The sequence below is a fragment of the Rhincodon typus genome, chromosome 16, assembly GCF_021869965.1.
Source record: "Rhincodon typus isolate 14 chromosome 16, sRhiTyp1.1, whole genome shotgun sequence".
NCBI classification, from domain to species: Eukaryota; Metazoa; Chordata; class Chondrichthyes; order Orectolobiformes; family Rhincodontidae; genus Rhincodon; species Rhincodon typus.
This window is the reverse complement of record NC_063347.1, coordinates 27,163,026-27,183,689: the sequence shown is the minus strand read 5'-3', so window position 1 is coordinate 27,183,689 and position 20,664 is coordinate 27,163,026. Positions and strand designations below refer to the sequence as shown.

General features: G+C 39.6%; 1 protein-coding gene across 1 annotated transcript in view; it reads right to left on the bottom strand.

Annotated features, from left to right (window-relative positions):
* The window catches only part of cacna2d3a (calcium channel, voltage-dependent, alpha 2/delta subunit 3a), a 791,006-nt gene that overhangs the window by 554,562 nt on the left and 215,780 nt on the right, over positions 1-20,664 (bottom strand). The window lies entirely within an intron of this gene.

Sequence of the window (20,664 nt, the reverse complement as noted above, 5' to 3'; positions counted from 1 at the left end):
GGGCTTGGCCCTAATTCTCAGAGTATGTCCCCTATTCTAGAATCCCCAACCATTGAAAATAGTTTATCTTTATCTATCCTGTCTTTTCCAGTTAACATATTGGAAACTTGGATCAGTTCTCCCCTTAACCTTCTAAGTTGCAGGTAAAACAGCATAAATTTGTATAATTTCTCCTCATAAATTAATCCCTGAAGTCCAGCTATCATTGTTGTAAACCTACTCTGTATTCCCTCCAAGGCCAATATATCCTTCCTAAGGTGTGGTGCTCAAATCTGCTCACAGTACTTCAAGTAGAGTCTAATCAAGGTTTTGTATAACTGCAGCATAATAATAACTTGTTTAACAAGCATAACTTCTGCAGCATAACTTGTACTCCAGTCCTTTGGGTACAAAGGCTAGAATTTCATTAGCTTTCTTGATTATTTTCTGCACCTTTTCGTACCATTTTAAAGAGCTACACATGGACATCCACAGTATTTAACTGCATATCATCCAGAAAGTATTCTAATGTATCCTTTTTTGGTCCAAAATGGATAACCTCACAGTTCCTTTACATTGGAATCTACCTGCTTTAGTTTTGCCCATTCACTAAGTCTGTCAATATCCCTCTGTAATTTTATGTGATCATCTATACTGTCTACAATGCCACCTAACTTAAATTACTTTAAGAATAAAAAGCCATTTTTTTACTTTGGAGTTAGGTTCTGTGATAGTATAGAGTGTAGTTCTCATGATCTATACTTTATAACTGTACCTTGCAATGGTGCCTCTTTAAGCTAAATCATTTCCTTTAATTAACGAGGTAGTGATTTGTCCAAAGATGACCTAGCCTGTACAAATTCAGCATAATGAATGTATTTGATTCTTAGTGATCTGGTATGGTCTAACATGTTGTAAAACATGTAACCTCTATCTCCCTGCAGAAAGACTCCAAAAGACAGCACGGCCTTTCCAAAGTGACTGACATTTTAAAGGACCAGTCATGGGGTAAACAGGTATTGATAAGAGCAAGATGACCATCACGCTTAAGAAACCTGTCAGAAATTGGTCACACATCATGTAATGAATCCAACACTGATCATGTGCACAGCAAGAAGACAGAAGAAAGACTTCAGTCAACAAAAGAGAACAAGACCTATGAGTCCAGTCAGCCAGAAGTCACCAGCTGATGTTCTGTTTTGAACTAATTGAATTCACTGCCTTTATTAAGAATTACTGTCAGGATGAGAGAGTACAAGTAAGAGGTCATTGTAATAACCTTAAATAAATTTTATGAAACATGTGAAGGCATAATGGGGTCATCTTGTAATTAGTCAGGACTGAAAACCTTTTAGATTGGCTCTGTCAACATAGTCTAAAAGTGTAATTGACTTAAGTCTTACAACTAAGTTAGGTTGAACATTCCAAATTTTACACTGATGAAACTGTACATACATTACTGCAATTCCAATTGTGAATCTTCAATTCGAGAGAAACACGGCATTCACTCATATTTTCTCACAGATGGAATTTTGGGACATTGGGCATTTAAATAGATATAGATTTAGATTTTAAATTATCAGGCAGATTCTTAAAGAGTTCTGAGCAATGTTGGGGAATCTGTGGCAGAAACAAATGAGAAGTCTGCTCAGGATTATCTTGACATCAGGAGTGTTAATTTTAAAAGTGGTGCGTTTCTCACTGGGCAGTGATGAGGTGCCCATTATGTGGAATTATAGCTTGTTAAACAAGTTATTAACATGATACTTCACTTTGTGAATATTTAGCTTTCTACCTTATGAAACACACAAAACAAGCTAAACATTGTGAATTCTTGAGATGGAGGTCAGAGCAACTTCAGCTCGCTGCTTTCTCTGAGCAACCTTCATGTTGGACACAGAGCACCAACCTCTCAGGACACAGTCCATGGGCACAGATCACTCACACCCTATGTCCACGGACATTGGCATCTGACACGTGCCAGCTTCTGATAACCTTCAAGCGCATCACTAATCCGCTTACAGGTCGCTTCTGAACTTCAATGCTGCACCGGCAATTATTATTGTAATGCATTTGCAAGGACACTGTGCATTCAGTGACTTGACCAGCTAGTAGATTTATCCAGGCTGCATGTCTGGGCTCTTCACTCACTCTCATAGCATCCATTAACTCTGAGCCTACTTGGAGGCTCACTGCATCCCTGCTCTGTATTGGTTTGCTTGTCTTTTTGTACTTTGCCTCCTCACCTCCTTATGCTCATATTATTTCTGTCTTATCTTGCCACTTAGCACAGACACAAAGCCAGGACTGTGCCATGGCTGTCAGTAGGCCCCAGTCAAGTCAAAGGAGACAGCCTTCAGTCAGAGATCCTCTCATTATAAGTGAAGGGCAGCTTCCAATACCAGACCAAGGGCTTGAATATGGTCAGTCAGTGCTTATGGTGGTCACTGTCAGGATTCTTTTCACATAAGGGGTGAGGAATGGAATGTCAGGCAACCTACCATCCATCTTCCCTCTGTCTATTGCAGTGCAGACGGTTTGTTTTACTCCTAGAATGAAAGAGAGGTGGGTATTAAGGGAGGTGAAAGCGCGTGCCACAGCATTTACTTTTGGTGCAGGTGGAGAGACCTGAGTGAGTGAGGAAGTAATGCAGAGCAGGGTTAGTGTAGTCGAAGGCTGGAGTGGATGAAAGCGAATGGGGAAAATTTCACAGGCAATAGAGTAAATGTTAGAGCATGAGCCTGAGGGGGATTGGTACAATAGGATGGATAAATATAAGTAGTGGAAAGAAGATGGTGGCACTTCTGCTGATGGACTGCAGAAGCTCAATGACCTTCTTCCTACAGTGCTGGGGACTCCTCCAGACAGATGAGACTGCTATAAATGAGGTGGCACCTCAGACGAGGCTAGCATAATCTAGTGTCATGGCCTCCACTGTTGATCGTCAGGAAAAACAATGTACCACATCTGCTCCACCTCATCCAGCAACACCTCTAGGTCCTTTCCCACAATGCAGGATGCCTGCTTCTCCTGTCTGCCATGTCTAGGGTAAATATTAAGAACCATAAAAGGCAGCATCGAAAATACAGTGCCTGTCCAAGTACAAAATTGGCTTTTACAGATGGTGCAGGTGCAAGGTTGTTGGTCTTTTGGTGGATAAGTGAGTGGTGAGCTGTTCTGGGAATAGCACATAATGGAATGGAGTTAAATCGGATGTGAGGAATGCCACAGGTGGATTTAGTAAGATACAGTGAAAATTCGCTCTGGATCTTCAGGTGAGAATTCCTCCAAAAGTCTAAACACAACTTGCACTTAGCCAAGATAATGTTAGATTCAACCAACTGTTTATTTATCAAAGCAGATGCTCATTAATATTTTTATGCCTCTTTCTTATGACTGAAACTGGTAAAACATAAAGCACTTTGTAATCATTTTTATGCACAATGATTCAATTCTATAAAGGTTGACAGCCTAAATACACTAAGTTGTACCAATTAGCTAATGGGTTTCTCTTTTTTTATATGTTGACTGTTTGCAGCAGATTAGTGACTTTCATCATTTACTTCATTTAACAATTTGTAATTTGCTTTAAACTTTACTTTAAACCAATTATACATTGATTTACTTGAAGGCAACAAAATATGGAGCATGGAATTTTATCAGGCCCATTTAAGAGGGGCTGGAGGCAGGACCAGGAGCAATATTTGAAAATAAGATGTCAGATTGGCTCTCCAGTGATTGCCAGACTCAGAGCAATCTTGTCGGAGTTTGGGACAATGCAGCAGCAACTACCTGTTCAGCAGCAATAAGTGGCCATTTAGGCCAATTAAGGACAGATTGCTGGTACTGCTGAATTCTTTCTTAGGTTCTGATATTTGTGGATTAGGAAGACAAAGCATCAGCATGAAGGTGACACAAAACAACTGAATCAGAGATATAAACTGTAATGCAAAGAAGAACAGTCCATTTTCTAAACACTGCTGATTCCAAAGCACTTGGAATTCTAATGGGAATACATTAACTTATGCGATAGATTCTTTGAGCTCCAATGTTCACGAACCCAAACCATCTGCATTAAGAATGCTGCAGAATTTTTATTCTGATATTGAGAAACAATGGCAGGTGATGGAACTGTTTTCTCAGGATGTCTTAAAATTCATTCCCGGCAGCTTTTCCATTCAATTCACCCAAATTCAATCAACAAGGGGATAAGCAGGTAGGAGGATACCGAAGCACAAAACAGTAATTGCAGGTTCATGATATGTTCCAGAAGGAGGTAAAGAACACTACCATCCCAGAATCCATTTATTGGTAACTTTGAACTAATCATTTCATAGTACTCAAAAAGAATACCAGATTAGATACTAGAGACTAGAGAGATGAGGACCTGAGGGCACAGCCTCAGAGTGAAGAGACAGTCCTTTAAAACTGAGATGAGGACTTTCTTCAGTCAGAGGGTGGTTAATCTGTGGAACTCATTGCTGTAGAAGACTGTGTAGGCCTAGTCATTCAGTGTATTTAAGACAGAGTTAGATCCTTGATTAGTAAGGGGATCAAGGGTTACAGGGAAAAAGCAGGAGAATATAGTTGAGAAACATATCAGCCATGATCATATGGCAGAGCAGACTCAATTGACCAAACAGCCTAATTGTGCCCCTATAACTTATGGTCTTATAAATTAGGTATTGGGCAGCACCAACCATGCACCATAACAAAGGGAAGGCCGTAGGGTGGTGGGATCATGAAGGAAATACAAAGCACTGTTGAAAGATAGTACTTCAATTCCCATGCACAGAAGCTGAAGTCAAACATATGATAGCTGGTGGGCCAGTTTATTTAAAAATGTACATCTAACAACGTTTCCACTTGGCTGACATTAAATTTTAATTAAGATTGGTGTCTATTTTAAATTGCTTGATTAGTTCTCTTCTGCAGTGATTCAATAGCTGTCAAGTCTTTAGCCTCAGCTCATAATCATCCTTTTCAATCCATTCGCTCCTCTCTTCCATATACTGCAGCGCGGCCGCTTTTCTAGAATTGGTATCGTGCACATGCAGCAGAACACAACATTGTCATTTCAGGTACCTCAGGGCTATAAAATAGCAGACTTCCAACCTCGTTCAAAAAGCAAATCATTCTAATATAAGGGATTAATAGCTAATTGTTAGAGTGCATCATCGGTATTGTTAGATGCTGGCAGACCACACGTAGCTAGAACCTGAGGAAGGTTCTGATTAAGTCCTGCAGCAGTTTACTATGTAAATAATGTCAATAACTAAAAGCTGTTTATTCACTTAAAACAGTGTCTTTTCCAGCTCTCTTCTATCAAGACCATGTGGAACACAGTGATGATATTAATGCATGGTGGCTGTGCTTTGCGTACCATTTTTAAGGATTCCTGTCGAAGTCGGGTGATGCAGGAAAGCCTTAAAGTAGTCAACTGAACACTAAGGAAATGCACAGAAAGCAGCAAACAGAGTGAGTAACAGTACTGCAGTTCTATAAAACCCGAAAATAAGTGCATGGAGACACAGAGCAAGCGTTGGCCATTCATAAGGTCCTGAAAACACTTGGCAAGGCCATGTACTAGATCAGCTATTTCTGGACTCATGGAAAAACCTGACAGGGTCAGGCCAGTGCATTATAATACATATATTACTATACAAAAATACCATTGTTTGGAACTGCCCAATACCTAATCAATAAGACCAGAAAATGCAGAAGCTGCAATACCAATATTATTCTATGAAGCCGGGGATTGACAAAGAAACTGCCAAATATGAAGAAGTCATCAAAGCTTTTTATTCTTATTTTAGTATATTAATTTCACATGTGGGAAATGGCTGAATACTTATACATAGTTTGTTGATGATTATGTCTGTAAATAGTTTCCTTACCATTCTATATCTAGAAAATAATTTCTTAAAGTTTAAGTCACAAACAAAGATATGTAAATAGATTTAGCATTTCATGAATGCTTGCATGTCACCATTCACGTGGTTGACCCTGTCACTATTATAACTGTAAATGCATTGTAATGCCCTTTGACATCAATCCTTGAACATTTACAAGGCACAATGGTTGGGACTGTCAGCGGACACAATCTATTTAGATTTCCAGAAGGCTTTTGATAAGGTGCTGCTCAGGAGGCTGCTAAATAAGATAAGAGTCCATGGTGTTAGGGGCAAGGATAGAGGATTGGCTGACTGGCAGAAGGCAGAAAAGGGATAAAGCGATCTTTTTCAGGATGGCAGCCGATGACTACAGAAGTTCCACTATTCATATTAAACATTAACAATCTGGACAGAGGAACCTAGGGCATTGTTCCTACGTTTTCAGAATACACAAAGACATGTGAAAGGAAAGGTAGTGTTGAGGAAGTGGAGAAGCTGCAAAAGGATTTTGACAGGCTAGGAGAGTAGGCAAAGAAGTGACAGATGGAGTACTATGCAGGAAAGTGTGGCTTTATGCACCTTGGTACAGAGAATAGAAGCATTGACTATTTTCTAAATGGGGAGAGGCTTCAGAAATCTGAAACACAAAAGGGACTTGGAAGTTCAGTTCTCTTAAGATTCAGACGGCAGTTTGGAAGGCAAATGCAATGTTAGCATTCATTTTAAGAGGGCTACAATACATGAGTAGAAATGTACTGCTGAGGTTGTATAAGGCTCTGGTCAGGCTGCATTTAGAATATTATCAGCAGTTATGGGTTCTATATCTAAGGAAGAATGTGCTGGCATTGGAGGGTGTAGAGAAGAGTTAAAAGAATGATCCTGGGGATGAAGAGATTGTCATATGAGGAGTGGTTGAAGACTCTGGGTCTGTACTCAATGGTGTTTAACGGATGAGGAGGGATCTGACTGAAACTTACAGAATGTTGAGAGGCCTGGATAGAGTGGATATGGAGAAGATGTTTCCACTAGTAGGAGAAACTGGGATCTGAGGGGTTAATGTAAAGGGACAACTGTTTAGAACTGAGATGAAGAGGAATTTCTTCAGCCAGAGGATGGTTAATCTGTGGAACTCATTGCCACTGGACCAAGTTATTGAGTGTCTTTAAGACAGAGATAGATAGAGATACCAATCATGAACCTATCTAAGGGGATCAAGGGTTATGGGGAGAAGGCAGGAGAATGGAGTTGGGAAACATATCAGCCATGATTAAATGGCAGAGTAGACTCAATGGGCTGAATAGCCCTAATTCTGCTTCTACATCTTATGGTCTTATGTGTCTGTGATCATCCCAAAGTACACAATGCGGGAGTAGGGTTAGCAATTAAGGTATGTAACAACTCATTCTGATACCTTAGCACCTCCCCACCCATCATTGCCTCCTGTTCAGCAGGCTGTGTGTGTATTAGTGTGTACCTCAGGGAATTCCTGAGCAGTGACAGTGACAGGGTCGTACAAACAAAGCGGTCAATGCTGCAGAATGGCCAGGGGATAAGGACTCTGCATGCCTGAGTGGTCAACATATCATGTGTTAAAGGATAATATTCTTCACCTGTGAAGGCTTAGTGAAATAGTTGCAGATGTAATATTTCCCTCCCAGTTGGCTCATTTACACCACTCATTATAAATCCCTGTGAACCTATCCTTCCCAACGTTGCGCACCATTCATGTGCTCCACAATTTGCATGGCAGTGAGTGGTCCTCTGGTTCAGGTTCAGTGTTAACATGCTGCTGAGATCCCCCATATTAGGCTCCCCTGCCCAAGTCCCTATTCCATTATTCCCATAGGCTTTGCATTTCCCCAGGTCAGCACCCAAGCTATGTCCACGCAACTGAAATTTCCTAGGTCCTCTCCTTACACAGTCCCCCTTGTTTTTTCTTCTTTAATTTCTGTGAACAGAGGTGACAGAATTACTGCAGTCTATCCCCTTGGGTGACCTGACCTGCCAATAATGGCCCTCACCTGCCCAGATCCCAGGCTGATGGACATATGTTCCTGATTGTGACAGTTCTCCTCCCTCCACACTGGCCCCTATAGAGACAAAGGACCGTCTGTGATTCACTACCGAAAGCTCAGAGGCACTGGGGCAACACCATCCAAACCAGATGCCTGACCACTAATTTTGACTCTGATGTTGAGAATTCTCAGTGTCTGATTGCAGCAAGTGGTGAGATAGGAAGTCAAATATTACTGAGGCAAAATGTACAGTAAATAAGGTCATTAAAAAGCAATCATCCCTTTTAATAACTCACTACTGCCTAGTGGGAATCTCGCCTTAACACCTGGAACTTAGTTAATAGATGTTGCATTTTGCTTCTAACATCAAGCTAAGCTTCACCAAACTTGTCACATGATTTTGCCACATTTCCGCCGTAGCCCATATTGCTCAGGCCCCTGTAAGTTTCTACACATTGTTTCCATTGAATGCTATCAGTAATAAACTGATACTTACAACTTTATGGTTACTTCAAAAATCTGAAAGAATTGTCCAAAAAAAAGCTAATACAAACTTTGGGTAAACCCATATTTCATAATATGTGGCTCAGAACATTTTGAATGTTCTCCTAGAGTCAACTTTTATTTGGTGCTGATACCTTATTTCAAATTGAGGTCAGGAATCTGACTCCTAGATAACTTCACAGTTCTGGCCCTGCACCACAACTGGGTGGATCATGCAACTTTGCCTTGAAATGTAAAAACACTAATTTGGCTAGAAGCAAACTCTGTGCCCAGTAAGTAGCACTGAGTGCAATCAGGAAGCAATAGCAAAAGCAGATAGCAGCCGTGATGGAGTCTGACAGTGCCTCGCTGAAAAGAGGGGTTAGTACTTTAGAGTCCAACAGCCTCACTGCACACAATAAAAGCCAAATGGCCAAATGAAGGATAAAGCTCTTAATGTAGTGCAATATCCCTGCTCTCATCACATTCCAACTTCAAGAAAACATTACCTTTTGCCAATTGTAAACCCAACAGCTATGCAATAATATGGATGAGTCCACTTAGGTTCAACTATTCCAACTTTGAAAAATCCCTTCCCTTCCTTCCTAGCCCATTATCAAGTCTCCAAAGGAGTTCAATAGTCCATTAGTTGGAGATAATTGGGTTTATCACACCACTTTTCCTATCTTTGCCTTGAAAATTGTGTTGCAGTCTGGAGGCAGCAAAATTCAATCTCCTTACTCTGATAACGTAATTTTTAAATCAGCCTGCAATCATTCCTGACCACAGAAATTATTCAAAGTCCCAGAGAAAAATTAGCAGAGCTCAAGTCTATCTTACCCTGACAATAGATAAGCATTTCCTTCGTATGAATGGGTCAGTTTGAATTTGTTCTAATTTGTCATTCTATGCAATTGTATATTTCTTAGAATTAGAACATTTAAAAATACAAATTTCATTTAATACAACCCTGTAAGAATTTACATTTCATTGCCCTGAGCAAGACCATGATATTAAAAACATTTTGATTTTTGTGTTCAATTTTTTGTACATAACTAATTTGGAATGTAGGTGATCAGAGTGCCTAAAAAGTAGATAATATTGGCATGCTTTCATCAAAAGGTACTAAGTGCAGTAGAAGTTAATCCACATATGCTTTCATTTGATCATTAATATTCAGAAACAGCACTGACTTTGACAGTTTAACCACTCTTGTCACTTCTGATAATGAAAAGTAACTTGCATTGTCCTCTGCAACTTTCATTTTGCAGATAAGAAAATAACATTGGATCAAATAATTGTCGACTCAGGTTTATACATAAAATAATGAACACCTGGGAGTGATCAGAAAATTGCAATTCCATTGACTATTTGAGCAAACATCAATGAAATGTCATCTGTATCCCGAATTAGATTATATCCTTGAATTCACTCCCAGATAACTGTTGTTTTTAATTGTATTGCCGCTTTGATTCTGAATTGTTATTTTGTGCTGCTGTTAGTCATTGTTTGTATTGGCCATATTCTCAGAAAACACATCAACTGTCAGAATTCTACTATTTTTGACAGGTGATGATCCCACTGGATCATTAATGATTTAAATGTTGATACAGCAGATTCAACAAAACAATCTACAATCAGTAATCAGAGTTTCCAAAACCGAGATTTAACTTATAAGCAAACAATTCAGAGTTATCTGGCACCTTGTCTCATCATCTGGGGATGTCCAAATTTCTTTCCATATAATGAGAAAGTCATTTACATATTTCATGTAACATCTGTGAAATGAGTGAGCAATTTAATCCTATTGGTTGAGGGAGAATCTTTAATCAGAACTCCTCCTGGTTTTTCTTCAAATAGTATGACAAGATTTTTAACTTCCAGGTGGATCAGAAAGACTGGAAAATTATGTAATTTTGAAAGATTATGTCACTCTCAATATGGCATTGGATGCTGAGTTTAAATTCTGTCATACTAAAAACACTGAAGGTTACAGATCAAGGCAAGGAATTGGCAGGGACTGTCAATCAATGGTTTGAAGATACATCAGCAAGGTGCCCGTCCGCCCACCATCACAAACGAATATTGCAGCTAAGCTGCATTTGGAGAGTCCAGGGTCCACCTTCACTAATATAACAATTTTGGTCCCTCAAGCAGTGCCCTTATCATTTTCAATTATTTTCTGTCTTTCTTACCTTAAAGGTTTCCAATGCTGTTTCTACCAGGCATTCCTACCTGTATAATAGATTCTCACAGACAGCATGCCTGACCTACAAATCTGGTGCTCAGCCCCTTACAATCGGTGGTCTTTTAGGGGCAGGTAGAGGCTTCACTTCACAAGCCAAATAGGAAACACTGCTTTAAGACCAAGGCCCAATACAGCCAAGTTCAGGCCAAACTGGCAAACTTCATTGATTTTTCACTAGATTTTCATTCTTCTGTTATGAAATACTCAATCTTCCATCTCAATTTTCAAAATGCTACTTGTTATACCAAGGCAATTTTGTGAAGTATAATGAATTACAAAGTAGTAATCCCTTAGAGTAGCTAAAATTGCAGCAAATATGAAAGAAACACTTAATGGTACTTGTTTATTTTGCGAAATAAAGAATCACAAAATTGTTACGGTGCAGAAAATGGTCATTTACCCATCATTCTGCACTAGGACCCTTTGATGAATGTCTGAAAACCAGTTAACAGGTAAATAGTTGTCTGATATACACTAGAAACATGTCAGTGAACTATGGTTATTTTAATTTTTTTGCCAGTCATCCACCATATTAAAGATAATTTACGATGCTTTTCGTATTTGCAAGTCGATTCAACTGGGCTCAATTTTAGGGGATGTTATGGCTAAAATGCTAGTTGGGAGCCTGATCATTAAAGAGCTGACACACATTGCATGCCATGGGCAAAAAAATGGTGGGCATGGGGTGAGACACAAACGTGGCCATTTTTAGCCACTTAAGGGTCTGAATAAGCCAAAGGACAGGTGAACTGCTCACTATCTCCACCATGCAAAGTAAAATAGAAGACAGGTGGGCAATAAGATGATTGACAGGCCACACAATACGTTTTATGAGCATTTCCCCCTTCCCCTGCCTACCTTCAAACAGGTCGGCAGGACAGCATTAAATCCAAGCAGGAATTCCTTTTTTTTGATACAGAGCAGAGAACTATATTGAATCACATGGCAGGATGCAATTTCTTTTCTACATTATGTGATGTGTGTGACATCAATGTGCTTTATCACATTGCTTAACATTACTGGTGGGATATTGTGTGTGACATTTAATCACTGACCTGTGATCTGTTCTAAGTGACTCCCTGAGTAAGAGTCCTGGCTCGCTCCAGAATTTCAGTGACAGTATGTTGCTGCATGGTTCTGATTATATCAACCTTTTCCATATGTGCCGAGGTTCCCGACAAGAGTCATGTATTATTTGCTGAGCTGACAGCCTTTGTGGCCTAGTTGCAAGTATTCCATCTGATGGTCTGGGTGGAACAGATTCAGTTTATTGTGGATAAGCTGCATTATGCTACAAAACTAGACACAGAGCTGTAGCCTGAGGCCTCAAGTATATTGAGAATTTTCCAAAGAAACCCCCTCCTGACTGGGAAACTTAAGCCACTTCCCAAAAGGAATCACATGGATCTATATGCTTGGAGCCTATGGTGACTCCTGCTGTCTTGTCTCCTTTTACCCTCTTCTGCTCTCCACAAATGCACTTTATGAAAGTATTAAGCAGAGAAACATGATTAAAAAAACAGACACATACTTAAAGCAAGTGACAAACCCTTTAAATATAGCATTGTTTTTATTCACCCATGGAATGTGGGCATTGCTGGCTGAGCCAGAATTTATTGCTCATCCCAAGTTGCCCTTGAGAAGATGGGATCATCTGTCTTCTTGAACTGCTGTAGGTGGACCCGCAATGCCATTAGGGAGGGAATTCCAGGATTTTTATGCAACAACACTGAAAGAACAGCAATATATTTCCAAGTCAGGATGGTTAGAGGTTTGGAGTGGAACTTACAGATGTTTGTGTTCCCATGCTGCTACTGCCCTTGTACTTCTAGAATGAAGTGGTTGTGATTTTGAAAGGTGCTATTTTAAGGAGCTTGGGTGAATTTCTTTATAAAGGCAAGACATTGTGAATGCTAGAGACCTGAAGTAAGAACATAAAGTGCTGCAGAAATTGAGTAAATGTGGTGACATCTAAGCAGGGAGGAACAGAGTCAACATTTCAAGACCAATATGACTCTGAGGAACAAAAACAGAAGTTGCTAGAAAAGCTCAGCAGGTCTGGCAGCATCTATGAAGGAAAAACCAAAAACAGAGTTAACGTTTCGGGTCCAGACCCAAAATGTTAACTGATATTTTTTTCTACAGATGTTGCCAGACCTGCTGAGCTTTTCCAGCAACTTCTGTTTTTGTTCCTGATTTTCAGCATCCACAGTTCTTTCGATTTTTATTTAGTATGACTCTGAGGAGTTTACCAATTGATCCCACAATTATTTATTAGGTAATTACAGGGAGTGATGTTTTGAGGTTGCACAGACAATAATTTACACAAGGGTCCTGATTTGAATGCATGTAGAGGACTTCCACATATTGAAATGATGCCAGCATTTGTTGATAGGCAGTCTGTGTATAAAGTGCCCAGACCAATATGTCATCATGCGGATATTGGTGCTGCATGTTGCACTGCTATATCTAATCTCTACGTTTGTTTTATATGTAAATATATGCACTGGTTTTTAACCCCAAAAACGTACAAGATGCATCGCAATTTTATTGTACCATTTATTAGGTTCAAAGCATGTTTGTGAAGAACTAGAAAATAGAATCTTATAAAACTTTACTAAAGTACTCTAGATTTACTTTTCCCCACTCTTTCTCTTTGTGCTGTGACCTACGATGTCCAGTGTGGCTTTCTCAAATGGAACCTAAAGCTTGCAAATGCCTGAATTCTCTTTGTTCTGCTTCATCTCCTTTTATTATGAATCATCATGAGTTTTGCCACAGCAATCCTTGACCTGTTCTACCTCGTGAAACTGCATTGGTTTAAATGTTCCAGAGGTCAGTTAATTACTTCTGTTTGTCATTTTTGACACTCTATTGATCAGCCATTGTTAGTCGATAGAGCACATGATTTACTCTTCAGCTAAAAACAGCAATTTGTGCTTTAACAGACAGGAGAAAATTCTTTTAAAAACCTTCTGTTATCCAAGGTGAACCTAAAAAAAGCACATCAACAGCAATTTCTGCATCAAATATTCCTAACTGTTCAATATTATACTTACGCTCAATGAAGCAATGAAGAAGGTCACAAAATAAACTTACTCAATGATAATGAAATTTTTTTGCTCTCACATTCCCTGCAATGCTGGAGGTAAGGAGGTAAATTTTCCAAAAAAAGTACCAATATCACCATCAATTCTGGATTTATACTGCGCAGTCATTCATGTCTTATGGATAAACAATTGATGCACTACTACATAGTAATCAAAACTGCATAACTTGATTCTAATTATTTAAAGAGATGATTTTTGGAGGAAAAATGAGGAAAAACAACATAAACTAAATTGTACAATTTTAAAGGGGATCAGAAACAGTGATGTACATACCGGAATCTTTCAAGGTACTACGGCATGTTGATCAGACTGTAAAAAAGATACATATTGGATCCTAGACTTTATAAAGTACATAGACTATTAGAGTACAAAAGTAAATAAATAACCCTCAACCTTTAGCAATTACTGGTAGCTGGAGCATTGTGTCCAGTATTGTGGAGTATTCTGGGGAGGTGATGACCAAGTGGTATTGTCACTAAACTAATAAACCAGATACCCATGACCATGCTCTGGGAACCCAAATTGGCATCCTGCCCTGGCAGATGGTGGTATTTGAATTCAGTAAGAGTCTAATGATGACACTGAAACCATTGTCGATTGTTAGGGGAAAATCATTTGGTTCACTAATGCTCTTTAGGGAAGGGAATTGCCATCCCTACCCATTCTGGCCTACACGGATGGTGACCCACAGGTTAAACTTACCATCAGCCATAAAAGTGCAGCCCTGTGAGACCGTGGTGACTTTACCTTTACTAGAATGGTACCAGGAATATGAGCTCTAAGGAATAGCCAAACTAACTGGGAAAATTCAAGTGACAATTCCTTTGAACCTTTGTATGTGGGTGTTTTTGGAAGGCCAGCATTCATTTCCCATGTCTCATTGTTCTAAAAAGGTAAGGATAGGCCTTCTTTTCAAATCACTGAGGTTCCTATAGTGAAGATGCTCCTTCAATGTTGTAATGTATCAAGGTTTAAGATTTTGCATCAGCGCTGATGAAAACGTTGTGATGTATCCAAGGCAGATTGTTGTGTGAATTGACTGAATATTTGGAGATGATGATGTTTCAATGCATCTGCTGCTATAGTTCTTCTGTGTGGCAGAGAGCACTAGTTTGGGAGATGCTGAAGATGCCCTGACAATTTGCTACACTGCATCCTTTATACTGTAACTATGGTATACTGATGGTGAAGAGAATAGATGTTCAGACCAGTGGACAAAGTGCCATGCTAACAGATTTCTTGGCCTCTACTGAGTTCCATACCCACTTTCTGATGCCCTTGCCCTTTAGAGATAGTAGTTTTTGTGGGATGGAAGATGCTGCCTAAGGAACCTTGGTGAAGTTCTGCAGTGAATCTCGTAAATAATATCCACAGCTGTTACTGAGTATTGGTGGTGGTGGGAGGGAGTAGATGTTTGTGGATGTGATACCAAACAAACAGGCTGCTTTGTGCTGGATGGTGTCAGACTTAGGTGTACCTAAGCCACAAGGGATTTTGTTCAAGAAGGCAGCTTACCAGTGCCTAACCAGCAATATTCATATCTCATGAATAAATAATAAATAAAGACAATTTTCTGCATGAAGATTCTCATCTTAATTACAGCTTGAGTTGAAAGGATAGACAAATACGTAAATATAAGCCACATTCAAACTTTAAACAACTGCTTTAAAGTATGTAAATAAATTCAACAGTGTCTATAGCTATAAGGACTTTTTTCAAAAATATCTTTTAACTATTTGTTTGTTTAGATGTAATAGGTTTAGTGGCTATTGTTAAGCCTGCTCATAAAGCAGTGCAGCTTAAGTCAAATGAAAATATAATCAAATACTAAGTTTCTCTAGTTCTAAATTTATGTTAAGCTGTTCACTGCTGACAAAGCAGATGCTATGCAAGCTTTTCACAAAGTTGAACCGGAATCAAACAGATTCTACGCTTCTTATTCCGCAGCTGCTTCAAGAACTCCATCGTATTATTATAGTTGAGAAATTTTTTGTTGGCAATATCAACAGATGACCACCTACAGCCCTATTTTAAGTCAGTTAACCTGGTGTTAGAGATCTGAGTGGGGAGTTAAAATGACCAGTTAGGAGCCATTGATTCCTGGCAGCACTCTCACACCTCTACTGTTTTATTTAGCAGGACCCAGGCAGCTTGGAGTTCACCTATCACAGGCAGGTGAGGGCCTAATTATAATGCAATTCTATCAAGGCTGAGCCATGATTTTAACTTCAAATCACAAAAGACCCACAGACCATGATGTTTCCAGAACTAAACAAACCTAAAATTGCAGGTATGAGACAGCAGGATAGAATGTGCAAAAGAAGTGAAATTTTCACAGAGATTCACAAAAGGCCAGAAATACCTCGTAGATCATCATCAAATCCCTACAGTATGGATGCAAGCCATTTGGCCCATCGAGTCCACACCGACCCTCCAAAGAGCATTCCACCCAGACCAACCCCCTGCATTTCCCACCATATACAAAATTGGCAAATTAGCATAGTCAATCCACCTAACTTGCACATCTTTGGACTTTGGGAGGAAACCAGAGCACCCAGAGGAAACCCACGCAGATATCGGGAGAATGTGTGGACTCCACACAGATGCTTGTCTGAGGCTGGAATCTAACCCAGGTCACTAGTGCTGTGAGGCAGCATTGCTAACCCCTGAGCCATCATGCTGCCCCAAGCCCACACCATGCCCTACCAAGAATCTCTGAACTACTTCTCTTTTGATGTGATACTCAAGCATACAAACCACCTACAGATGATGAAGCAAGAATTCTTTATTCCACTGAATCAGGTCTTTGCAAACATGAAGGGAAATTCAAATTTAATTCGGAAGTCTGAGTATTTTCATGGAATTAAATCTGTAGCTCACATCAGGTTGAAGGAATTATTTGTCTGTCTCTCCCTCTCTACATGAGGCACTTTTTTGATTAAACATCCTTTCCCTTAAGTATGGTCTGTCCATCTGTTCAAATTCTCCTGCACAGTGCCCTCACCATTGTCACTTGCTGCTGGAGGGACCATTACAATCTATTTGCTATGTCAGCTAAGGCGCCTGCATTGATTTAACAGTCAGATAAATGTAACAGGATTATGCTAAGCATATGCCTGCACTGATTCATGTGTTTAATTCATATCACAAATATATAAAGTATGAATTAATTTAGAGCAAATAAGTTAATGGCAAAAACAGGCTCAGAATAAATGAGAGAAAATCTGATTGGGACACCTTTGGAATTGTAACTTAGGATATGTTGTGATTTGTTAAGTAAGGGCTGAGTTTTCTTAAAGTTTGGCTAAGTGTCAATTTTGGGGAGTTTTAAGGAGGCTTTCCCTCCATGAGCCCTAGCAATGCTTTTCACATAATCTTGTGCTGCTCACCTCATTCTGAATGCATCCCATTCCCACAGCGTTTAAAATGTTGAGTTATAAACAACTGTGCTTTAACCTGACCATTTACTTCCTCGCTAAAATAAACTTGAAGCCTCAAGAAATCTGATCAGCAGTTCTACTTGGATACAAGGCCCATGTGATTCAGGTTGCTGGGACATGAGAAGGATAGAGAGGAAGCCGTTGTGATATCAATTTACAGGCTTTCCTAAAATATTATTGAAAATCACAGATAAATTAGCTTGCCAGGACCTGAGAAAGATAGAAAACAGCTATAGGCCAGAATTCTCAAAGGTCAATGAGCCCAGAATGTGGGTAGAATGTTGCACTTAGATTGAGAGGACCAAATTCACAGGGAATTAAAACTAAGATAAAAGATTTGCTGAGCTTGCGTTCGAGGGACAATCTATACTAATACTCTCCTCATGAATGATAGTTTTGAGATTAGAAGCTACCAATCTGAAAAATGAAAACAACAGAAGTAAACCCTCAGGAGTTAAGAACAATTTTGGACAGATTCTGAGAGGAATGAATGTCTACTTAAACAACTGCATATTGTAATGTTAACCAGTTTAATGCATTTTGTAAGCCCTAAAAGTAATAGGGTGGTTATTCCCTTCTGTGATTTGAAGAAAAATTGCTTACAAATGTACTGTTCCATGACTGGTGTCTTTAGTCTTTTGTTGCAGTAAATTTCATAAAATGAGAAATCTTGTGTTGTTCTTTTAGCAATTATCGGCAAAAACAAATTCAAATTTCCAGTTATGTTGGAGAACTGTAGAACTGGGGTGCATTACAGAGGACAGCAGGGGCAAGTGTATGCAGGAATTTGGAAATAACAATAACAGTTTTAAAATTGAGATATTGCCAAACTGGGAGCCAAAGTAGGTTTGTAGGCACAGAGGCCAATGGATGACTAAGACTAAGTGCAAGTCAGAATGAGGTCAGCTGTATTTTGGATGAGTTTAGGTACATAGAGGTTGAAAGTCTGTAGAACACCGGAATACTCAGGACTAGAAGTAAAAAAAAAAGCATAAATGTGGAGCTCAGAAGTTGAATTGAAGCAGGGCAGAGTCAGGGAAGTGGTGGCATAGTGGTAATGTCACTGCAACACTCTGTAATACAGACGCCAGGCTAATGTTCGGAGGATGTAAATCTATTTTAAATTGTTGTAAAAGCCCATCTGGTTCACAAATGATGCTCCATCTCCCACCTACCTCACCAACCCTGTTTCAACCGATGAATCAGAACTCCACTGTGTTGAACACAAAGAGGAAGAAACACACTGACTGTAGCATTGTAGCAACTGTTGGGATGTGATAACTAAACCCTAGGTGATATTACCTCCTTAAATTCCCAGGGGAGACGAGATGAAGAGGCTTCCCTTATTTAGTCACCTGCCTCCTTGGTTGGTCACAACATGGTTAATTTTAAAAGAATCACTTCCCTTTTGGTTTCTTTTTTCTAACACCACATTTACTTACATTTTTAAAGGAACCAATTTAACTAGACTTCCTTGTGTTAACAAAGAGTGAGTTTATCAATTACCACGAGCAAGAAAAAATACTAATGTAATTCATATACACACAGATTAGAAATAAAAGGTGAATCCAAAAGCTAAAAGTTAAAAAAAAAATACGGATCAGTCCCTGAATTGTTTGCCAAGAGTGAATTGTTGAATGTTTCAGTTATTGCATTAGGGGTTACCAGTAGCATTGACATTCGTAGTTGAATATTCAGTTTCAGGATAGCTAATCTGGATGCTTTGATCAAGAAAGATTAGAAGCGTAGGCCAGGTAATTACAGACCAGTTATTCTGACTGGAAAATTATTGGATAAAAGTCTAAATGACAGGATTAATCAACACTTGGAAAGGCAGGGATTGATCAGAGATAGTCAACGTAGATTTGTTAGAGGGAGATCCTGTCTGACTAATTTAGTCAAGATTTTTGAAAAGTTGACTAGATATTTTGACGAGGGCAATGCAGTTGATGTTGTTTACATGAACCTCAGTATGGCCTTTGACAAGGTCCCACATGGAAGGCTGGTCCAAAAAGTAACAGCCCATGGCGTCCAAGGCAAGTTGACAAACTGGGTCCAAAATTGGCTAACAAATGGGAGGCAAAGGGTGATGGAGGAGCGTTGTTTTTGAAATTGGAAGCCTGTGGTGTACCACACGGTTCACTGCTGGGACCCTTGCTGTTTGTTATGTACATTAATGACTTGGATGTGAATGTAAAAGGTTCAACCTTTATATTCATAAGAGATCACAATCAGTTTGTTTTGACATGCTTCTTCCTCCTTAGTAGGGGTGTTGTTTGAAGTTTCCTTCACCTCAGTAGGTGTGATATTCTCTCTCCAGACAACTGCTTAATTTACATCACCGCTATTTTTAGCTGTATCTGTCCTCTTTTCAAAAAACACATTTTGGAATTACAATTTAAAAATGTTGACGGTACTTTGGGTATTGATCTGTGGTCATGACAGGGACTTCAATGTCCATCAGTCAGAGTGAGTCAGGAGCATTCCAATGACTGAGCTGCTCAGTTCTCCAGTCAGCTTTTCTGCTGCATTCAAGTAAAGGTGACAGGACCTATAAGGAATTGAGACTAAATGACTGGCTCTTTCAAAGTGCCTGTACAATGCACCAAATTGATCCCTGCCATGTTACTTCAAGCTGTGATGCTAAGCCAGCACCTTCAGCAGTACTTCTCAATAGTGAACTGCATGGCCAGCCTAAATTATATGCTCATCCTGTAGCTGACCTTGATAGCAATGGAATTAGGATGGCTGAGTGGGCTAGATTGTCTCTACCGAGTTGGGAAACTCATGTTTGGAATTTTCCTAACTCAGCAGACCCGCCTCAGTAGAGAGCACCCTGTCAGAGCAGGGCTGGAATAGAATCAGGCTCAATTATGTTGAAAGTAGATTGGAGGTGACCACGGGGGAAGCCAAGTGCCAAGGTCAGCTGCTTAAAGTCCTGCCTCAGTAGCCTGACTTCATGCTAATTGTTTTATTATATTTTATGATATCTAGCTCTCCATACCATCCTCAATAATAACTCATGTTTCCCAGCCACCCTTCTGGATTAAGACCTTCCCACCTCCCTCCCCACAGAGATAATTACAGCTTTTAGAATCCATGAAGAGCGCATAGGGAGATGTAAGCAAACAGCTGTGTGGAACAGAAGTTGAAATTTTCCCTTTGCTGAAGCTGGTGAAAAGGGAAAATAACAACAAAATAATCCAATATATTCTTCTTTTGTTTTAATAGTTTACTTCACCTCACCACATCACCCTCACTAATTAAACATTGAGCAAGAAGGCAGCTTTCTTAACTTGCCAACAATTCAGCCCTTAAATAATCAAGTAACATCTACTTAAGAGGCTCAATTCACCACATCCCCAATTAACTGCATTCCCAGCAGTCAAGAAAAGTGGCTTACTTCCCAACTGGGTAACCAGAGCGACCTGCCTACTGAAGTGGGGAGTCCCCATTTGCCCCAGTGTGGGAGCAATCAGAAGCATAGGTGGGTGG